The following is a 19000-nucleotide window of genomic DNA, read 5'->3' as shown; positions in this document are numbered from 1 at the left end:
GTAAATGTGCCAAGTATACTCCGTAATTGAAGATTACTCTGGTGGTGAGGTATGTCTTTGTGAGTACACCTCCTCCGTTCATCAGCAGCGTCCCATCACCTTACCCGCCGCCCTCGGCGTTTGCATCCATGACATGAGGAGGGTCGAACTAGCTGACCTCAGGGGGACATGCCTGTCCTAGGGAAGGTCCTGAAATTCCTACGCCCTGGGTTAGAGCGAGCACAACTGACCTCAGCTGCCCGCAGCCACTCCTGAGTCCCAGGAGAAAGGGGGGGGGGACCAAAGTAGACTCCCCAGCGTTTCCATTCAGGTGTGCAGAGGAGTGAAGGGCTCCTCTGGCTCTCAGAGCAGCATGACACCGGCTTGCTGTTTGTTCCCCCCCATGGGTCGGGCACATTTTTACTGCATTATTTTTCCATTGAATGTGCCATTACAGCATTTTCAGCCTTGAATCCTAAGTTATTACAGCAAATACTGCCGCATGGCAGAGAGGCATTTCTTGGCTTTTAGTGAAAATGGACTGTGTGTTCTAGGCAAAAAGATGCCATCCTGAAAAGAGCTGGTACAGTAATTCCCTGCCTGATACGCAGTCACGGACACGACGCACTGCCGGGAGCTGCGTGCAGTGCCGTGACCAGCACCTGGGAACTACAGGTGAACAGCGGCTTGGCAGTCCTACAGACATAGTGTGTATGTTATATGTGCCCAGGATGTATATGGAAGTACTGTGTATTTGATTATAGCATGGAAATTGCAGTGGCCATCCTGTAGTTTATGACCTGCACACAGGCAGCACGGATCTCCAGTTTGTAGTTGGCACGTAGGTGGCATGCATATAGAAACGGTTTTGTGACTGGCCCGGGGCGTCACGTGTGCCTTCTCCATGGTCTCTGCGCAGGCTCCAGACCTGGCATGAAGATGCCACGTGGTCTGCAGGCAGTGTAATGTAGGCGTGGCCGCAGAGCCAGCCCACAGGCCTGTGTTATGTAAGCTTTCTGTGATCAGTGGGAAGTAAACAACAGATGGGAGGGACCCTAAGACAGCATGTCCAGTGTTAGCACTGGGTTTCTAGGGCGTTGATAGGCCCTAATAGCTGGGTGGCATCTGCGTCCTATGTATTTATAATAACCTTTTAATACTTCCCCAGTCTCTTCATTTCCTCGTTAGGGTGAATTTTTCTCATTGTCCTTTCCAAAAAACAAAAAAGACTGTTCAATGTTTTCTTTGTAGAGAAACCAAAGTTACCAGTATGTGTATTTTTGGCAACTAGAGCCCTGTGGTCCCCAAAGATAATAGTTTGTATTTGCAAAGAAGTTATCCTAAAGTATTAGATCCTTTACCGACACGGGTGTTAGACCACAAGTAGCACTTCCCACTCTTCCCATCCCATCCCCTGTTCACACAGGCTGGGAAAGGGGAGGGGATCAATGTTATATTAACTACAAAAATTTGCCTCTCACAACAGGATTTACAAAGTGATTATGTGAGTTTTCTCATTTGGATAGCATGTTTTTAGTTCTTAAATGCCTTCCAGACATGTCATCTCATCAATTCTCTGAGCAACCTTGTTAGATGGACAGAAGTCTCACATCTGTCCTATAAATGGGGAAACCAAGGCTTGGAAAGGTGGTGGAACTTACCCAAAGTCACATAACTGCTAGGAGAGAGAGCCGATTCCATAGCCGGTTCATTTTTCACACCTGCCAGGGCTCTCCGTAGTGTAATGAACTAGGACCTCCTTCCGCAGTCTGTCTAGTAAATGGCATCAGTTACTTCCTAAATAATTTGTGCTAAGAGGTACAAATGTGAGCTGGCTTGTCCAATCTCCACCTAACATTGTAGTGGTTATTTGTCTGTATTGTATGCAGATTTCTCTAGATATTGTCCACACTTACTGATTGTAAATCATTGATCTGCAATGATACTCAATGCAGTCAATACATGGGCTGAGCATCTACTAAGTCTAAGGCATTGCCTTGGGGCCTGGGATATATGGGAGGGTGGGGGACCAAAAGAGATGATTTCAGCTCTTCCTCTGCCCTCAAACTGGCTCACAGTCAAGTGGCAGAAACCTGCACATGCTCAGCTGCCTAGAACAGTGTGGTAAGTGTGACAGCAGGTGGAGCTCAGCACGCTCTAGAAACACACTGAAGGGAGTGTTGGATTCTGACCTGGGGCAACTAGGAAGGCTGTCCAGAGGGTGTTCCTAGTTAGGAGCATGCCCTGTGAGGTGAGCAGGGTTTCGAGCAGGGTTTGTCCACCCTGGCTACTGAACTTGTTTTTCAGCTCACGACAATCTGAAGCCCTCCCCGATCTAGTGAAATGCATCTGCCTGCTTCTGAGAGCATTTTTCCATGTCTTTTTGCCCTGCCTCAAAAAATGCTCAAGTCCTTGAGGTTGTCAATGCCCTATCTTCTGTGGGTCTCCAAGGCATTAGCTTTAGTAGAAACATAAAGGGGTGCTCCTAAACACACAGCCCCCTTCTCTACAATAGCTGAAATCAGGAACAGGATTTCACAAAGATTCCTGTCTCGGTAAATCTTCACAGGGCCCTCCAAGTGGGGTCGAACTCAAGCGGGTGATGTCCCCGCTCTGTACTGCGGTTTCCATTGAAATAATCCATGCATAATGCTGTCCCTCCCCTCCCCCTTCCCACCAGGCCCCTTTGCTGCAACCTTTCGTCTCTCAGGCTAGTGTCTCCCCCAGAGCGAGGCCTGACCCCCCACCTTCTTTTCCTTCAGGATGTTGTCGCTTCCACTTGCTATCTGGGCAGCTGAATTATAGTGAAAGCAGGAGGTGGCATCACTGATGGTCTCTGTCCTTGATACAAGTACCAGGCACCCAGGAGAAAACTGTTCACAGGCTCAGCCATTGCCGCTGTCCTTCAGACACATCCGTTTCTTTACGTTCCGTGTCCTCCCCGTCCCCACCCCCTTTTTTTCTTTACTCATTGAGTGGCAAGGGCTGTGAAAGAAGATATAGCGTTTCAATGGAAGAAAACAACATTTCAGTAACTTCTCAGGTTCCTCTGTTTGGAGCTTTGGTGAGATAAGAGGCTGTATCACTAAAGGAAAATACTGGCGGGAGGAAACCCAGATACATGTTCTAGTGAAGTTGGGACTCGTTTTGAATATGAGGCATTGAGAACGCACATGGTGATCCCCTGAAAGCGGGCCCTGGCTTAAACCTTTTGGGAATGGTTATGTGTCATTTCAGGTTCCTTAGAGCATAAGATAATTTCTGGACTAGGACTTTCTGGAAGGATGACCCATTTCTGACTGTCGAATGACCTTGCCTCTTTACCCAAAGGAGCTGCCAGTAAAAATGTGTTAAGTCCAGTACCTCCATTTAGAACCTTGAGGTTGTTGAAATTGCCCCAGCCAAGGGTAAGTTGAGGATCTGGCGTCTGGGCCCAAATCTGAGGTTTCAGCCCCTTGGCTGTCAGCATGCTCTGTTTAGCAGGGACCACTGTTGCTAGAGAGATTGTGTGGCATTTTTCTCTGTAGTACCACTTGCATTCTGCTTTCTGTGGCAGCAGGGATGACTAGCTTGGTGACTTTTGGCAGTCTTCCCTTCAAAGCAGCCCAGTTTAGATGAGATCTCTTGGGCAAAGCCCTCCCTGACCCTTACAGCCAGTTTTCAATTTGATGTCCACGCACAACCTCTTGGATGCTGATGTCCCCAGCTGGCATCCAGTGAACATTTAGGGTATCCTCTGGGTACCAGCTTCTGTACTTTTATACTCCAGAAGTTGGTGTAAGGGTTGCTCTCCATCCCTAGAGAGCTTGGAGATAATGTCCTATTCATCCATAGAGCTGAATTTTCAGTTGTGTTTTAACAACTATGTAAGGTTTTGTGACCTGCATGTGTGCATTCTGCCTTTGTCTCCTGGTTCGATGTTCCCCTAGAATATACATTTCCCGCCCCTGTGTTATTTTTGTAAGCCATCTTTAATGCTTGGGGAATAAAGCGGAGGCATAAACAAAGAACTGGACCCATACTTAGAAGCTGCTCGCCTTTGCATCCCACTCTTCCAAGGCCCTAATGTTGACCCTGGTACTTTGCAGAGCTTAACAAATGTTGGCCTGGATCGAGTTTATTTGAAATGAAAGCAGCCAAAGGCTAAGCCTGTTGACCAGCAGTCCATGGGGCTGGGTGGGAGTGGAGGGCTGGTTGGGGAGGGGTAAGAACAGACCAGTGTGAGCAGAGCACTGGTGTGAACACCTTGGAGCGTGTGCTCCTGTGCTTCTTTGGGAGAGCCTCTTGCCTCGAGCTTCAGGATGCTTCTCGGAGGTCCCCGGAGGGCAGGAGCACATGTTTTGCATGTCTTTATCCAGGATGGTAGCTAAGGTTGCAAAGATTATATAATCGCTGAATTTACATTGGAAGGCTTTCTGTAAGTGAAAAATTATTTCTTCTTCTACCTACATCATGTTTTCTTCCTTTAGATTTCCATTTAAAAATTTATTCCACACTGAACATGAAGATGTCTTTGGAGTACTGGATATCTGGATTGAATATAAATGCAAAAGCTTTCTTTGAAGAACATTCTGTTTTCTTAAAGCCTTTAGGACTTTTTATTCCTGTTGTTCTAAATTACCAAAAGAGAAAAAAGCAGAAGTAAAGAAGGGAGCCCATTATAACAGCTTGGTGAAGAGCAGAAGTGGGTAGAGGCCTGTATTTTCTCTTGTGTTAATGTGGAAAGCCTTGAACTAGGGACATAACATCCACATTATAAAAGGTAGTGTGGATTCATCACCTGGTAGAGAATACTGGCAGTTACTCTGTGGCTTTATTCAAAGCAAATCAACAAATTTGTACTGTAATGTGAAAACCCACTTTGGGGTCTATTAACATTTTGCCATCCGTGATCCAGTCGCCTGTCCACAGTGATAACTTTCATTGACTCCTAGAACTGGTCTCCACTGGCATTCCCTGCTTTAAGAAGCTAAGTTCTTTTCACTCCACCCAGGGATCCCTGTGATAAAATTCCTGGTAAATGTCAGGGAGTCTGCCTCTATTTGAACAGTTCTGGAGCACCCCATCCACCACCAGAGACCTCTAATTAGAGGGGTTTTCTTCATAATGAAATGGCTCACTCTGCCCCCGTGTGACCCGCCACCTGGTCCTGTCTCCAGTTTAGAGCAGCACAGAGCTGGTCTTCATCCCTTTTTCAAAAGAGAGCTTCACTTGAGACAGATAGTGAAGTTCCCCTGGAGTCTCCTTCTTAGGGGGCTGAGTACCCCTTTCTCCTTGAAGAGTCCCTCAGAAGGCCCTTGACCACTGGGGTTGCCCAGGCTGCTCAGACTTGTCAGGGTCGGTGAGACCATGTAAGAGCAGGGTGCCCAGGCTGGACAGGGGTGTCCTGCCCGATCATGTCTGTGCCCCTGGGCACCGTGCGGGGGAGACACTCACTGCCTGGTGCCAGCAATTCCTCCACCAGCTGTTCAGCCAAAAATAAGTTCTCAGCTGCTGAGGGCTGATCTTTCCACTCCCCTTCTCCTCAGAAGCTGAGAGTCCAGCAGTCTGCCAGCTGGAACTGGGAGATTAAGGAGTTTTTCAATTCAGCTGAAAGGAACAGCAGTGTGAGGTTTTTTCCTCTTTTTTAACCTTATTATGTCAAAGGAATTGTCTTGTTCTTAAGGGCAAAAATATCACCATTGCTTCTGAATTTGCTTTTAAAATAGCATTAGAAATGGTAGGGCTGCATGGAGGCCTTCCTGCTCCCCTGGCAGAAGCCCCCTCTCAGAAGAGTCGGATGCGACTCCATGTGACTGAAGGGACAGCACCTGGAAAGAGCTTTAGGACTGAGTTCGGCTCAGCAGATCCGCTGCCAACCTTTGGACTGATAAACAGCCTATTTGCAGAGGACATGAGCAGCTGCCCGAACTGTGGAATTTTCCAAGAGCTAAAAAAACTTTAAAGTAGGATCTTGAAGTCATTCCTTTTTTTTTAGCAAGTGTATCTCAGCACCTGCTGTGTGCCAGATACTGTGCTGGGGCGGCCAGATGAATAAAGGACAGTCCCTGCCCTTCAGGCCCTCACCACCACCTAGGGGAAGAAAATGGGTAAGAGAACAAATGAGTGTGGCATTACTGTGGTAAGTATTCTGCACGTATCCGCCATCACGCTGGAACGTGGGAGGCCTGCACCCCATGGAGAGGTGGAGATGGTGATGGCAGTCACAATGCTTATTACTGTTGTGTTACTAATAAACTACAAAGATGTGTAACGCACATGAAGGAACAACAGTTCTGCTTCAGACGGTCTTGGAATGTAATCCGGAGCTTGTCAACAAGGGAGGTGGTATGTGAGCGCTTTGGAGCAGTCAGGTGGACGCTGGGAGTAAGGACTTTGCTGACAAGAGGAAGGAGATGTGTAAAGGCCTGAGGATGAAAAACGGATTATTTAGGGACCAGCAGTAGCTTCGGTGTCTCTGATGCACTGCGTGTGTCGGGGCAAGGAGGGCATGGGGTGTGGTAGCCCGTGTTCGTACAAGTGGGGAATCTTTGAAGAACTTCACGCAGCAGAGCGGAAGTCAGATTTGCATGTCACGTGGTCGCCCCGGAGGACCTGTGGAGGCTAGGCTGAGACTGGGTGGGGCAGGGAGACGGGGTAAGGGTGAGAAATGATGAGAGGGAGACTGGATTAAGACAGTGGTGGAGATGATGGAAGGGAGGAAATAGATTTAAGAAAAAACTCTATCAGAGATAAGACTAGGAGGTCTTCATGACCTGTGAACTATTCAGTCTGTGTGTGTGTGTGTGTGTGTAGGGAGGTGGTTACAAGTGATGACTGAATGAGGGCTGGAGCTAAGAATAACTTAGGCTTTGCCTTATATGGCATTGGAAGTGACATAGGGAAAACAGGAGCTGGAACAGATGTGGGAGAGCAGAGAGTGAATTGCATTGATCTGTGCTGGCTTTGAATGGTGCACCTGCTTTTTGGGGATGCTGCCTGCTGGCAATAATGATCTAGTGGAAGATAGGGGACAGGCAGCTGTCAGCCTTTCAGGGGAGTCATATTACTGGGGAGGTGGCAGAAAGAGAAGGGTAAGGGACAGTATGAAAAAGGAAGCCAACCCTCCCATATATGGTCAGTTGGTTTTGGACAAGGGAACCAAGAATATTCAGTGGGGGAAAAGACAGTCTTTTCAACAAATGGTGCTGGGAAAACTGGACATCCATTTTATGACTGAATATAAGTGCAAAAGAATGAAGCTGATCCTTCCATTACACCATATATAAAAGTTAACTCAAAATGAGTCAAACGCCTAAACTTAGGGGCTAAAATTATAAAATTCTTTGAGGAAAACAGGAAAATCCTCATTGGGTTTGCAATGCATTCAATGCAAAACTACATTGGATTTGGCAATGATTTCTTGGATATAACACCAGAAGCTCAAGCAACAAAAGAAAAATTAATTGGATTTAATCAAAATTGAAAAATTTTGCACATAAAGAGACACTATAAAGAGAGTGAAAAGACAGCACAGATTGGGGGAGAATATTTTCAAATTGCATGTCTGATAAGGGATTAATATCCAAAATAGATAAAGAACTCCTACAACTCAACAAAAACACAACCCAATTAAAAAATGGGCAAGGACTTGACTAGACATTTCTCCAAAGAAGATACCCAGATGGCGAATAAGCACCTGAAAAGATGCTCAACATCATTAGTTATTAGGGAAATGCAAATCAAAGGCACAATGAGATACTACTTCACAACCATTAGGATGGCTATTATCATAGAAACAAAAAATAGAAGGTATCCCTTGCACATTGCTGGTAGGCATGTAAAATGGTACAGCCACTATGGAAGAGAGGTTAACGGCTCCTCCAAATGTTAAATATAGAATTACCGTAGGATCCAGCAATTCTACTTCTAGATATGCCCAAAAGAATTGAAAGCAAGGTCTCAAGCAGGTATTTGTGCACCCATGTTCATAACAACATTATTCACAATAACCAAAAGGTGGAAGCAACCCATTTCCATCAACAGATGAATGGATACACAAAATGTGGTCCATATATATAAATGGGATATTACTCAGCCTTATAAAGGAGGGAAATTCTAATGCATGCTGCAACGTGGATGAACCTTGAGGACATCGCTTAGTCACATATGCTTAGTGAAATAACCCAGACACCAAAGGACAAATGCTGCATGATTCTGCCTACATGAGACAGCCCGAACAGGTAAGTTCATGGAGACAGAGTGACATAGAGGTTACCAGGGGTTGTGGAAAGGGGCAAATTGGAGAGTTGTTGTTTAAAGGGTACAAAATTCTATTTGGAATTGTTGCTGGACAGGTGCGTCTGGGGAGGTCTCCCCCTGCACACTAGGTAAAACCCCAGCCTGCCCAGGGGAGGGTTCTTGACTCTGATCAAGAAAGAATTCACACACAGGTCCCTTGAGCGTAGGTCAGGAAGGAATTCATTAAAGTGACAGTGGCAGTGAACAGCAGCAACTGCGCTGGCAGGAGAGCACAAGGAAGAACAAAGGGAGTAAAGGAAAGTTCATTGAACTCCTCTCAGCACAGAGCAGATCTCTCGCCAACTCTGAAGCCAGGTTCACCTGACATCCCGTGTCTGCTTGAATCTGCACAGTGTGGGAACTAAGCCCCTACCTCCCCAGGATTTGGGGGAACAATTGAGCACTGGATGGACTGAGATGGTGTCCTGAGAACTTCCCAAAGGCAAAGAAAGGAGATTTTTCAGGCAAGCTACTAAAGAACGTGATCTTACTGCTGCAGTCCTGTCTGGGTCACCCAGGCGATGGGAACTTGCAAGCCCAACTCAGAGATCTCAGTAGCCCCTCCCTACTTGTCTGAAGTAGAACAGGGAGAGTGAAGACTGGTGCTTAAGTCTAGAAAGTTGAATGAAATAGCAAAGTAACAAAGATGCTTACCGCTGGGAAAAGGGGTCTCTTATTAACCTTCCAAGAGGCTTGAAGAGCACAGAGACAAAATGCAATGAGTTGAGCAACGAGAAGGCTTTATTCAAGGCAAAGCACATACTCAAAGGGGAGTGCGGGCAGCCTCAGAGAGGAGGTGCACTTAAAGGCTTAGGATTCTGTCTTTTAAGGATTTCAAGAATGGGGTAAAGGGCTGGGGTGGGGGAAGGTGTGTAGGCTTGACATGTGGTCTTATGATGGCTCTCAGTGAGAGACATTATGTCACCACCCATAGTCTGTCCTCTAGATATTCTTAGCACAATGAATTTCTTGATTTCTGTTCTTCAAGATAGTGGTTACCCTCAAGCAGTGGGGACATAGGGGCATACCATGTATGACTGCTTGCCCTGTCTTAAGATAGGGTAGGTTATTGGCTGATTACCATTGAATGTATGAGGACTCTTACCTCCTAAGTCCCTGGTTTTTAAAATGGAATCTCAGCCTCAACGCGGAGTCCCTCCTGTTCTTGCTATACTATTGATACCTCGGCATTTTTCATCATAGGCAGGGAAAAGCTAATCATGATGCTTGCCCCGTGTCCCTGCCCCGCCTCAGAATGATGAAAAGGATAGTGGGAATGGAAAGTGTGTGGACGCCCAACAGTGAAAATGCATTTAACGCTTTGAATTGTACACTTAAAAATGCTTAAAGTGGTAAATGTTATGTTTTACCATGATGTTGTATTTTACCACAATAATAAGAACACAGACAACAGGACACCCTCTGAACTCAGGGGGCGCTTTATGCAGGGTCCCGCTGTTCTGTCCCTACGTGCTGAGGGCTGCTGTCCACTCCCTGCCCTGCTGAGTCCCCGTTGCCCAGGGCTGTGCTGTGGACTCCTACCGCCCCATCCCTGCGCATGTGGCTGGGCAGTTGGCTCCAAACTGGGTGAAGCCTGCCCTGAACGGTCCTGGCCTCCCACTCCAGCTCGTGTCTGGCTGAGGGAGAGGCCACCCACCAGCCACCAGCTATTTTTTGGGTGGAAGTGTTTCCTCCACTGGCAGCTTCCTCTCACCCCCAGTTTTCCCTGGGAGAAGAACCCCGAGTCTGAATTTTTTGCACTGTCATTCCTGAACAGCAAGCATTCAGCATGCTGCCGCAGCCTGTGAGGCTCTTCGAGGCAGCTGGCAGGCCAGGTGCCCATCTGGTGCTTTGGAAAGGACCCCTGGCTTGAGGGGAGGGGTGGGAGGAGGTCAGAGGTAGTGATGGAGTATTAACCATGGAAACACTTGTCCCCACAGAGGCACGGTCATCTATGTCAGGAAGTGCCCCTTCCACAAAAGCCTTATTTGTGGGTGGCCAAACTATTTAAAAGGACAAAAGAGTGATATTTTGGGGTGGAATTTCTTGTTACTTTGTTTTGTAATATGGAATCAAGAGAGAATTTTTCCAGCCTTGAGGTTTACACACAGAATTGTATTTTCCCCGCACTGAATGGCCCTGATGTTGGTGATAAGTCTGGTTCCTCCTGCTATTTGGAGGAGTTTATTTCTAGAAAAACAGAGAACACCATGCCTGCCATATCCTTTGGCTGCTGATCCCATGGCTAAAGTATGTACCTTAGAAGTAACAGAGTGGTTTCAAGTGTCTGAAAACTGGGGCAGAAAACAGCCTCTGAGTAACCAAAATATAAGTGATCCAGTTCCTGCATTAAAGCCAGTGCCCTCTACCCCATGTGGCTCTGGTTTAGGCATACATACATACAAAGCTTGAGATTCTTGTTTGCCAGTCCCCGCAAGCTAGAAGCCACAGATTAAAATATCTTGGGACTGGTTCGAGGAAGGCCCTGGGAAGGCAACAGTGAAGCTTCTGGAAGCCTGGCCACTTGCATGGAAGGAAACACCAGCCAGGAGACAGGGAAAAGCAGATGTGAAGGTTCCAGAAGCAAGGCACCTCACTGTGTGATGTCCCAGGAGAAAAATGATGTCAATCTGGCAGCGAGAAAAAGCCCAGCATGCCATGCAAGAAGGCGGGCGTGGTGCCTGGTGCAGCTCGCCAAGCTTGAGGGGCGGCTGCTCAAGTTGGGGTGGCGGGTCCCTGCCCCATGGGCACCTGGGCTGGGGTGAGGGGGCCTGCAGAGGCCCTGGTGAGCCTGGCCAAGGAGGCCAGCAGGCTCCAGGAGTGCTCGCTGGGGGAAGGGGCAGCGAGCTGGTTTTGACGCTCAAGACAAAGTCTGTTGGTGGCTGTGGAGAAGAGCATTGCAGACGAGGCCACAGCTTGTGCCTCTGGGGGGCCGTGGTCCCTTCGCACACCGTCAGTGCTCTTTAAGGCCTTACAAAGTTGAAACTGCTTAGGGGACACAAATGGGGGAAAGCAGAATGGCCAACTCGCTCCAACCTCGGGGGCTGGACGCAGCAGGCTGGCCCGGAGCCCCATCTTCCTGCACTGGCCACGTGTCCCTAAGGAGTAACATTTCCTGGTCGGCCTTAGCCCTCCAGTCCGGTGAATCAGGACAAGGACTGTGCCTGCCAGGAGGGATGGCTGAGGGCGTCAGAGCAAATAAGGCTATGAAGTCCCTGCATCTAAGGAGAATTTAGTAAACGGCTGTACTTGACAGCCTGGTGGGCAGGGAGAACATCTCTCAACCTTAGAAAGCTTTTCCATCAAGAGTTATTACAGTAGGAAAGGTTTTTATTTTGTCTTAGTGAAGTAAACTTTGTTTACCTGAAAGAAAATGCTCAGACGGCCCAATCCTGACCTGGGTCACCCTCTGACGCTCGTTCCAGCACTTCACCTCAGCCCCTGTGGGCTCAGATGGGCCCTCTCGTTCCCAACAGGGCCAGAAAACTAGAGTGTCCTCTTCCTCCTGCGAGGATGGCAGAGCAGGGGGTTTCAGCCCAGTAGTCTCTGGGCTCATACCTTCAGAGAAGAGCTGCCTGGAAATCTTCTCCCAACGGGGAATCCTGAAAGCATTTCTCCTCAGCCCCTGTGATATCTGTTACCAAGGGGCCAGGGACAATGGCATTCCTCCCACCCGTCCTGTGAGGGAAAAAATGCAGCCAGGGATTTCTCACACCCGTTCTCATGGGCAGGGGCTTTGAAGTGAGTAGGCGGCATTCCTGGGGGACAGGCCGTGTGCCCCCTGCAGTGGCCACCCTGGGTAGGCCTGCTTCCCTCCCTCACCTGCCATCCGCGGGCAGCAGCTGTCTCTGGCAGGCGCTCGGGCTGTCTGCAGCAGATGGCGACCAAAATGGGCCTGTTGGCAGGGGTACCGTGCACCGCCCCCCGCCACACACTCCGGGTGTACAGACACATCTGAGCGCTCGGCTCTGTTCTAAAGGCACCTGCCTTGGGTTGCAGCTGGCACCAGAGGGCTCTTTCCAGAGGAAGCCCTTGGTCCCCAGCGCCGTCCCCCTCAGTCACCAGATGTGCACACTCCCAGGCACGGCCGGCTCCCTGCTCAGTTCTGCAGCACGCGTCTCCTTGTGTGTGTGTTTGCGCAGGAGTGTGGCTGCCCCCCCAGGGTGCCCACCATGGCCCTGGGCTCCGTGGCCAGACAACGCCCACAGAGGCGAAGCTGCAGCGGGCACCGTGTGGGACCCGGATGCAGAGGCTCTGCTTCTCTCCGCTTCCGCCGTCTGTCCCCCAGAGCGCGGGCTTGCGTTCAAGGAGACTCCTTGGATGCGGCAGCTGCTCTGCTGTTGACTGGGTCCCACGCACACTGGGAGCCTCGTCTTCCCAAAGTAACAAGGTGCGTCTGTGCCCCAGTGCCGGGGGGGTGGGATCACGCAGCTCGCTTCGGGGGAGAGCCAGGAGGGAATAAGCGGGGTGTCCTGCTGAGGGGCCCCTGTGCCTCCTGCCCACCCTGTGCCTGAGCAGAGCTGCCCTGCCCAACCTGTCCCCCACCCCCGGAGGATCAGGGCGTCGCTGGGACCATCACCCAACCTTGCCGCCCACAGCCCTGCCTGCGCCGTGTTTGGGGTGTTCATTCCACACAAGTAACCAGCCAGGGCAACCAGGTGAGGGTAACAGCTGGCTGGAGACTGCTGCCAAGTCACTGCTGTTCCATCCCTGGCAGGAAGGAGGTGGGCTCTCCATGCCAGATTCTTAAAGAAAGAGTAAAAACTGTATATTCTGCGCCCCATGTTTTTTCGTCTTTTTATCATGACACCTCAGCTGTCATTTTTCTTTTCCTGGAACTTGGGCACCTGAGGACCCAATATCCATGACTATTTGAGGGCAGACTTTCATCACCTGCTGGTGACTGGCATACATGATGGGGATGCAGGAGGAGCGGTGAGGTTTAGAGGTGGACTCGAGAGAAGATGCCACACAGGTGCACACACACGCTCAGGCTCACACGCATACCCGTGATGGGTCATGAGGGACAGGGGGGTGACAGAGCCATTCACCGAGGGTTTTCCATGCAGAAGCCTCCCTGCATTTCTAGTGAACTGAATAGGATCAAAATAAAACAACAGGAACTAAGTACCATGTTTCCTGCTCTATCCCAGTATGGAGGAGAAATGTTAATGATTTTCACTGTATCGAGTCTTGGTGGACAGGCACAGTCTGGTGCCTGTAGCCAGGCTGGGCCTAGAAACAAGGCTCCTCTACCTGTGTTGGGCAGGGGCCTGGGGAGGCAATGTCTGTACTCAGCCAGGGAAGCTGAGAGAAAGTCTAGCTGGCAGGTCCGTATGGTATCCAACCATCATGGCAACTTGTTAGCTGTGTGACCTTAGGCAAGTTACTGAACCTCTCTGAGCCTCTGTTATTCATTTGGAAAATGAGAATACCCTCTTAAAGGGTCTTTTTTGTGAACTTCCAATTAATGCCTCTATAGGGTGATACTGCCATTTCTATTTTAGAGATAGGAAGTGAAGTCCAGAAATGGTTAGTGACTTGGCCAGGTCAAAGAGTAAGTGGGGTATCCTAACAGGTAGTTAAAGTACAGGAAGGGGAGAGGTCTGCAGGGGGTGCCCAAGAGCAGGCAGGCCAGAACTTATTTCAAGAGTGTCAGGAGCAGATAAGGGGCGGCATGGCCCTTGGCACATAGGCGTTGGCATCTCCTGGCCGCTGTACTTGCTTACTTATCTTCAAGGCACCCACTTTTCCCTCTTGGCGTAAGTTAAGCCCACAGCCTGCTCCCAAACACAAGATGTGTTATTTTTTTTTTCACATGTGAGCTGTCTCTCTCCTACTCGGTGCCTGTTCCTTTGCTTTCTTTGAAGCAGGCAGGGGTTTTCTTTATCTCTTTGAAACATCTCGTTGTTTGGATCTACTTTCAAGGCCTGCTGGGAACACCTTGGAATATATAGTCAGCTCAGGGAGCCAAGGTGAGCTTCCCGCTGAGGATAGCCTGGAGGCTTGCCTTGTCAGATGTGACATTTTCTTTGTGTCACCTGTGAATGTGAAAAACCAGAGTTTGGTGTTTCGCGGTGTACAGGGTGACGGGACACAGCCATGCTCTCACAGCCAGCCTTGGTCAGCTCCCCTCGGTCCACAGTCAGAGCGAGGGATAGATTTTAGGGTCGTGACATGATTCAGCAAGATCAGGTGGGGGGTCATGGCAACAATCAGGCAAAGATTGGTGATGGCTGAGCCCGGGGAGTGTTGGTGAGGATGGGGAAGATTCATGAACCGTTCATGAGGGAGCGTCAAGATTTGCTTAATAGGCATGACTTGCTGTGAGACATCAGAGCGCAGAGTTGACAGTAGCAATGAGATGGGTAGCTTGGGGCATAGATAGCTGCTAATCGATAGGAGGGAATAGAAAATGAACAGCTTTGGGAGATGAAGAATAATGGCTCCAGTTTTGCATGTGCCGTGCCTGCAGCTCTGGGAGGATGAGTGGCAGGATTCAGTAAGCAGGTAAAGAGAAGGCCCTGGATCGCAGGAAATGGCAGGGGATAGGAGTGGAGAAAGTGAGTCATCCTGGTCTGTAACAACACAGTACTTTTCTCTGGATTCACTTAAATCTTCAAGCTGCTCGGGCAATGCCAAGATTCTTTGAGTGGACCAACAGGTACAAGGAAGACCCAATGGACAGAAACTTCTTAGACTTAAAACAAAAAGCACTGGACATCCTGACAAGCTTCTATGCCAAATTCTAATTTTGTTTCAAGGGTAATCATGGGATGAGGAACACAGCAGAAAATCTGTGTGGGTCACAGAGAACTAGCTTCCCGACAGGAAATAAAAGCCAGAGATAAACGGCCACATCTCTGGGAAAAGTGTAGAAATCAAGGTATTCAGGATCATTAAGTTGGACCAATCTTATTTTACATCTTTGTAGTGATATTCAAAGGAAAATATGTAATAAAAACATTCATGTTTTTAGATGGAATTAATCTCTTCCAATATATTGAAGGCAGATAATGTGAATAAATATCTTATACCACAGGCCAGGTATATTGTCACCCAGTGAACATGAAATACTGTTTAGTTAAGAAGGTAGCTATAGTGAGGGGTTCAGAACATGAGCGCAGGAGTTGGACTGTCTGGGTTCACCCCCTCTTCTCTGTGCTGAGTGTCCTCACAGAAATGGGATCAATAACACTACTTTCATCAGAGGGGCTGTTATGAGGATCGCATAAGCAGTGCACACAGGGCGGTGCCTGGCACAGAATAAACACCCCAAAGGTGTCCGCTGTTAGCCCCTCTCTATGTCTGCTCACTACCCCTGCATGCGCACTCTAGTCCTTGTCTTCCAGAAACATTGGGTTTTTACTGGGGTTTAATAGACATTGATTAAGGTATTTCTTCATAGAGAAAAATCAGAGGAAAAAGATTATTCTCTCTGGCCTGTGTCCCAGTTCTCCCAGTGGCACTGCCAATCCCATCCACTGCTATGCAGCTTTTTTTTTTTAATTGAAGTGTAGTTGACATATAATATTATATTCATTTCAGGGTACAACATAGCAATTTGACATTTATGTACATTGCAAAGTGCTCACCGCAATGTGTAGTTGCCATCTGTCACCATAAAAAGTTATTACAGTATTATTGACTATATTCCCTGTGCTGTACTTAACATCCGCGTGACTTATTTTATAACTGTGAGTGTGTACCTCTTAGTCGCCTTCACCTATTTTGCATATTTTGCCCCCACAACCCTCTCCTCTCTGACAACCACCAGTTTGTTTTCTGTATTTATGAGTCTATTTCTGGGCCTTTGTTTGCTTGCTTATTTGTTTTGTTTTTTCGATTCCACATATAAGTGAAATCACAGTTATTTGTCTTTCTCCACCTTTTACTTTACCTAATGTCTTCTAGATCCATCCATGTTGTCACCAATGGCAAAATTTCATTTTTTTTTATGGCTAAGCGATACTCCATTGCATTTTATATTATAAATGTATATATATTCATCTTATATATATAATATCTTCTTTACCTACTCATCTATTGATGGACACTTAGGTTGCTTCCGTGTCTTGGCTATTGTAAATAATGCTGCCTTGAGCATAGGGGTGCATATATCTTTTTGAACTCATGTTTTCATTTTCTTCAGGTAAATACCCAGAAGTAGAAATGCTGGCTCATATGGTAGTTCTATTTTAATTTTTTGAGGAACCTCCATACTGTTTCCCATAGTAGCTGCACCAGTTCACATTCTCACCAATAGTGCGTGAGGGCTCCCTTTTCTCCACCTCCACACGACTGCTTCTTATTTCTTGTCTTTTTGATACCAGCCATTCTGACAGGTGTGAGGTGATATCTCATTGTGGATCCGGTTTGCATTTCCCTGATGATTCGTGATGGTGAGCACCTTCTCATGTAACTCTTGGCCATTTGTATGTCTTCTTTGGAAAATGTCTATTTAGGTCCTCTTCCCAGTTTTTAATCAGACTGGTTTTTTTTTTGGTGTTGAGTTGTGTGAGTTCTTTATGTATTTTGGATATTAGCCCCTTACTGGATATATCATTTGGAAATATCTTTTACCATTAAGTAGGTTGTCTTTTCATTTTGTTGATGGTTTCCTGTACGGTGCAGAAACTTACTCGTTTGTTAGAGTCCCAGTTGTTTACTTGGGCTTTTGTTGCCCTTACCTGAGGAGACATATCAAAAAAAATACTACTAAGACTGATGACCAAGCATTAACTGCCTGTGTTTTAGGGGTTTTGTGGTTTCAGGTCTTACATTTAGGTCTCTATTTAATTTTTAGTTTATTTTTGTATAAGGTAAAAGATGCAGTACATCACATTGATTGATTTGCTGATGTTGAACCACCACTGTAACCTTGAAATAAATTGTACTTGATTGTGGTGAATGATACTTTCAATGAATTTTTGTATTTGATTTACTAATACTTTGTTGAAGATTTTTTTTCATCTGTGTTCATCTGGGAGATTAGGTAGGTTAGTTATGTGTCTGGGTCTTAAAGGTAGTGGTCTTATGTAGAATCCTGTGGAGCCCAGAAATACAGTCCCCTACTGGTCATGAGAATCAGGTACTCCAGGGGAGTCCTGTGTGTGGGCTGCATGCACCCTCCTGTTCTGACTGAGCCACTACTGCTGTGGGTGGGCAGGTGGGTGGCACTGGCCCCTGGCACATCTGGCTGAGGATCCTGGCTATGCCTACTGTAGACATGCTGGTGGGTGGGGTTAACCCCTGGTGGAGCTTGCTGTGAGGCCCAGCCGCAAATATTGCAAGTATCCTGGTGGCCGGGGCTGACTTCATTCCAGGCCAGGAGTTGTTTTGGAGGGACCCTAGTCCCGGCCAAGGCTACGCACCAGGTTTTGTGGGCTTATGCATGTAGCTGAGAAACTTGAGACATTCAGTAGTCACGTGTAGATGGAGTTCTTGGCTAAGGGCCACTAGATAGAGAAGTGGGAAGTCTGGTCCAGAGGCTTTGTCTTCAAAATGCCAAAAACCTGCAAGAGATGGGAAACATTAAGTCACTCATTTTGTTGTACTGGGGAAAAACAGTAAAGGGTGTAATGAGATTTCAATTGGTCAGGCTCTGGTGTTCCCATCTTCACTGTGTATAATCTCTGCCAGCTCCAGTTCCAAATACAACAATCCAAGGGCCCAAAGAAGGCAGAGCATCTTCAGAGAGAACTAATACAGAATGAGCAGTGCTACTGCAATGGAATGTGTTGTTTCAAATATATGGACTCATCTGTTCCTCAAAATGGCACTGAGAGGTAGGTGTCTTATCCCCATTTTGCAGAAGAGAAGGCCAAGCCTCAAGGTTGTGTGGTTGGGTAGAGACAGGAGTAGAACTTCAACCCCTCTTGTCATGTATGTCTATACAAACGATCTACTTGGGAACCCCTGGAGATATAATAGGGAGTTTTTGATACTTTGAGATACGAAGTGCAACTTTCTAAGTATATAGTGCCATTGTCTTAACTCCACTTAACATGAGTATATAATGTCTTAATCAGAAAGCATGCCGATTATATTCTATTACCAAATTTAATTTGTATAATTAGCTTATGTTCCTGCCATCTTCTCTTGAGGGAGTTCCAGTTCTTCATTCATTCTGAGCTTTGAAGAAAATTGAAATTATGCTTTGGGAAAGAAGAGCCGTAGCCTATTTTGGATTCTTTCTTTTCCATTTTCCTATTTCTTTCCTCCCTCCCTTCCTCCTTCCCTCCCTTCCTTTCTTCTCTCAAAAAAAAAAAAAATTCCTGGCTGTATTTCATTGCTAAGAAGCTTACAAGGCCTGAATGGAGAGTCTTCATTAATCCAGACCCCTCCATCTTATCTCCACTCAGATTTTATTTTTTCCTTTGTCACTGTATTAGCAATTAGAAGAACTGAAGAGGCGAGAGGCCTCCAATGATGGCTGCTTAGAAGTTGAAATGCTGTCGCCTTAGACTAGAAAACAATGTGCGCTCATCTCCTGCAGCTTTTAGACCGCACACCGCCGGTGCCACGGGGAGACAGTCTTTTGCAGGCCACCCTCCACTTACTCACACTGTGTCATTTTTAAGCTTTAGAGCAAACTAACAAAAGCTTCTTTTCTTTCTTTATTTAACATCATCATATATTCTCTGCCATGTGAGGCTGGCAGCTAAGCATTAAAGCAAAATATATCTAAGGTGCATTTTGTCTTACAGCATCTGTTTTATTTTAGAGTCCTATTTTTAGT

The 19000-nt window shown here is 47.3% G+C and overlaps 1 protein-coding gene and 1 long non-coding RNA gene across 2 annotated transcripts in view; both read left to right on the top strand.

The window, feature by feature from the left end:
* MSRA (methionine sulfoxide reductase A) overlaps positions 1 to 19000 on the top strand; it is a 376285-nt gene that overhangs the window by 342250 nt on the left and 15035 nt on the right. The window lies entirely within an intron of this gene.
* Positions 6078 to 18773, top strand: LOC130684430 (uncharacterized). The gene is made up of 3 exons (XR_008998720.1): positions 6078 to 6276; positions 17902 to 18047; positions 18654 to 18773. It is a non-coding gene; the product is annotated as an uncharacterized LOC130684430 (long non-coding RNA).

Source organism: Manis pentadactyla, chromosome 1 (assembly GCF_030020395.1).
Source record: "Manis pentadactyla isolate mManPen7 chromosome 1, mManPen7.hap1, whole genome shotgun sequence".
NCBI lineage: Eukaryota > Metazoa > Chordata > Mammalia > Pholidota > Manidae > Manis > Manis pentadactyla.
The sequence above is the reverse complement of the archived record's forward strand: the minus strand, read 5'-3'. Positions and strand labels throughout refer to the sequence as shown.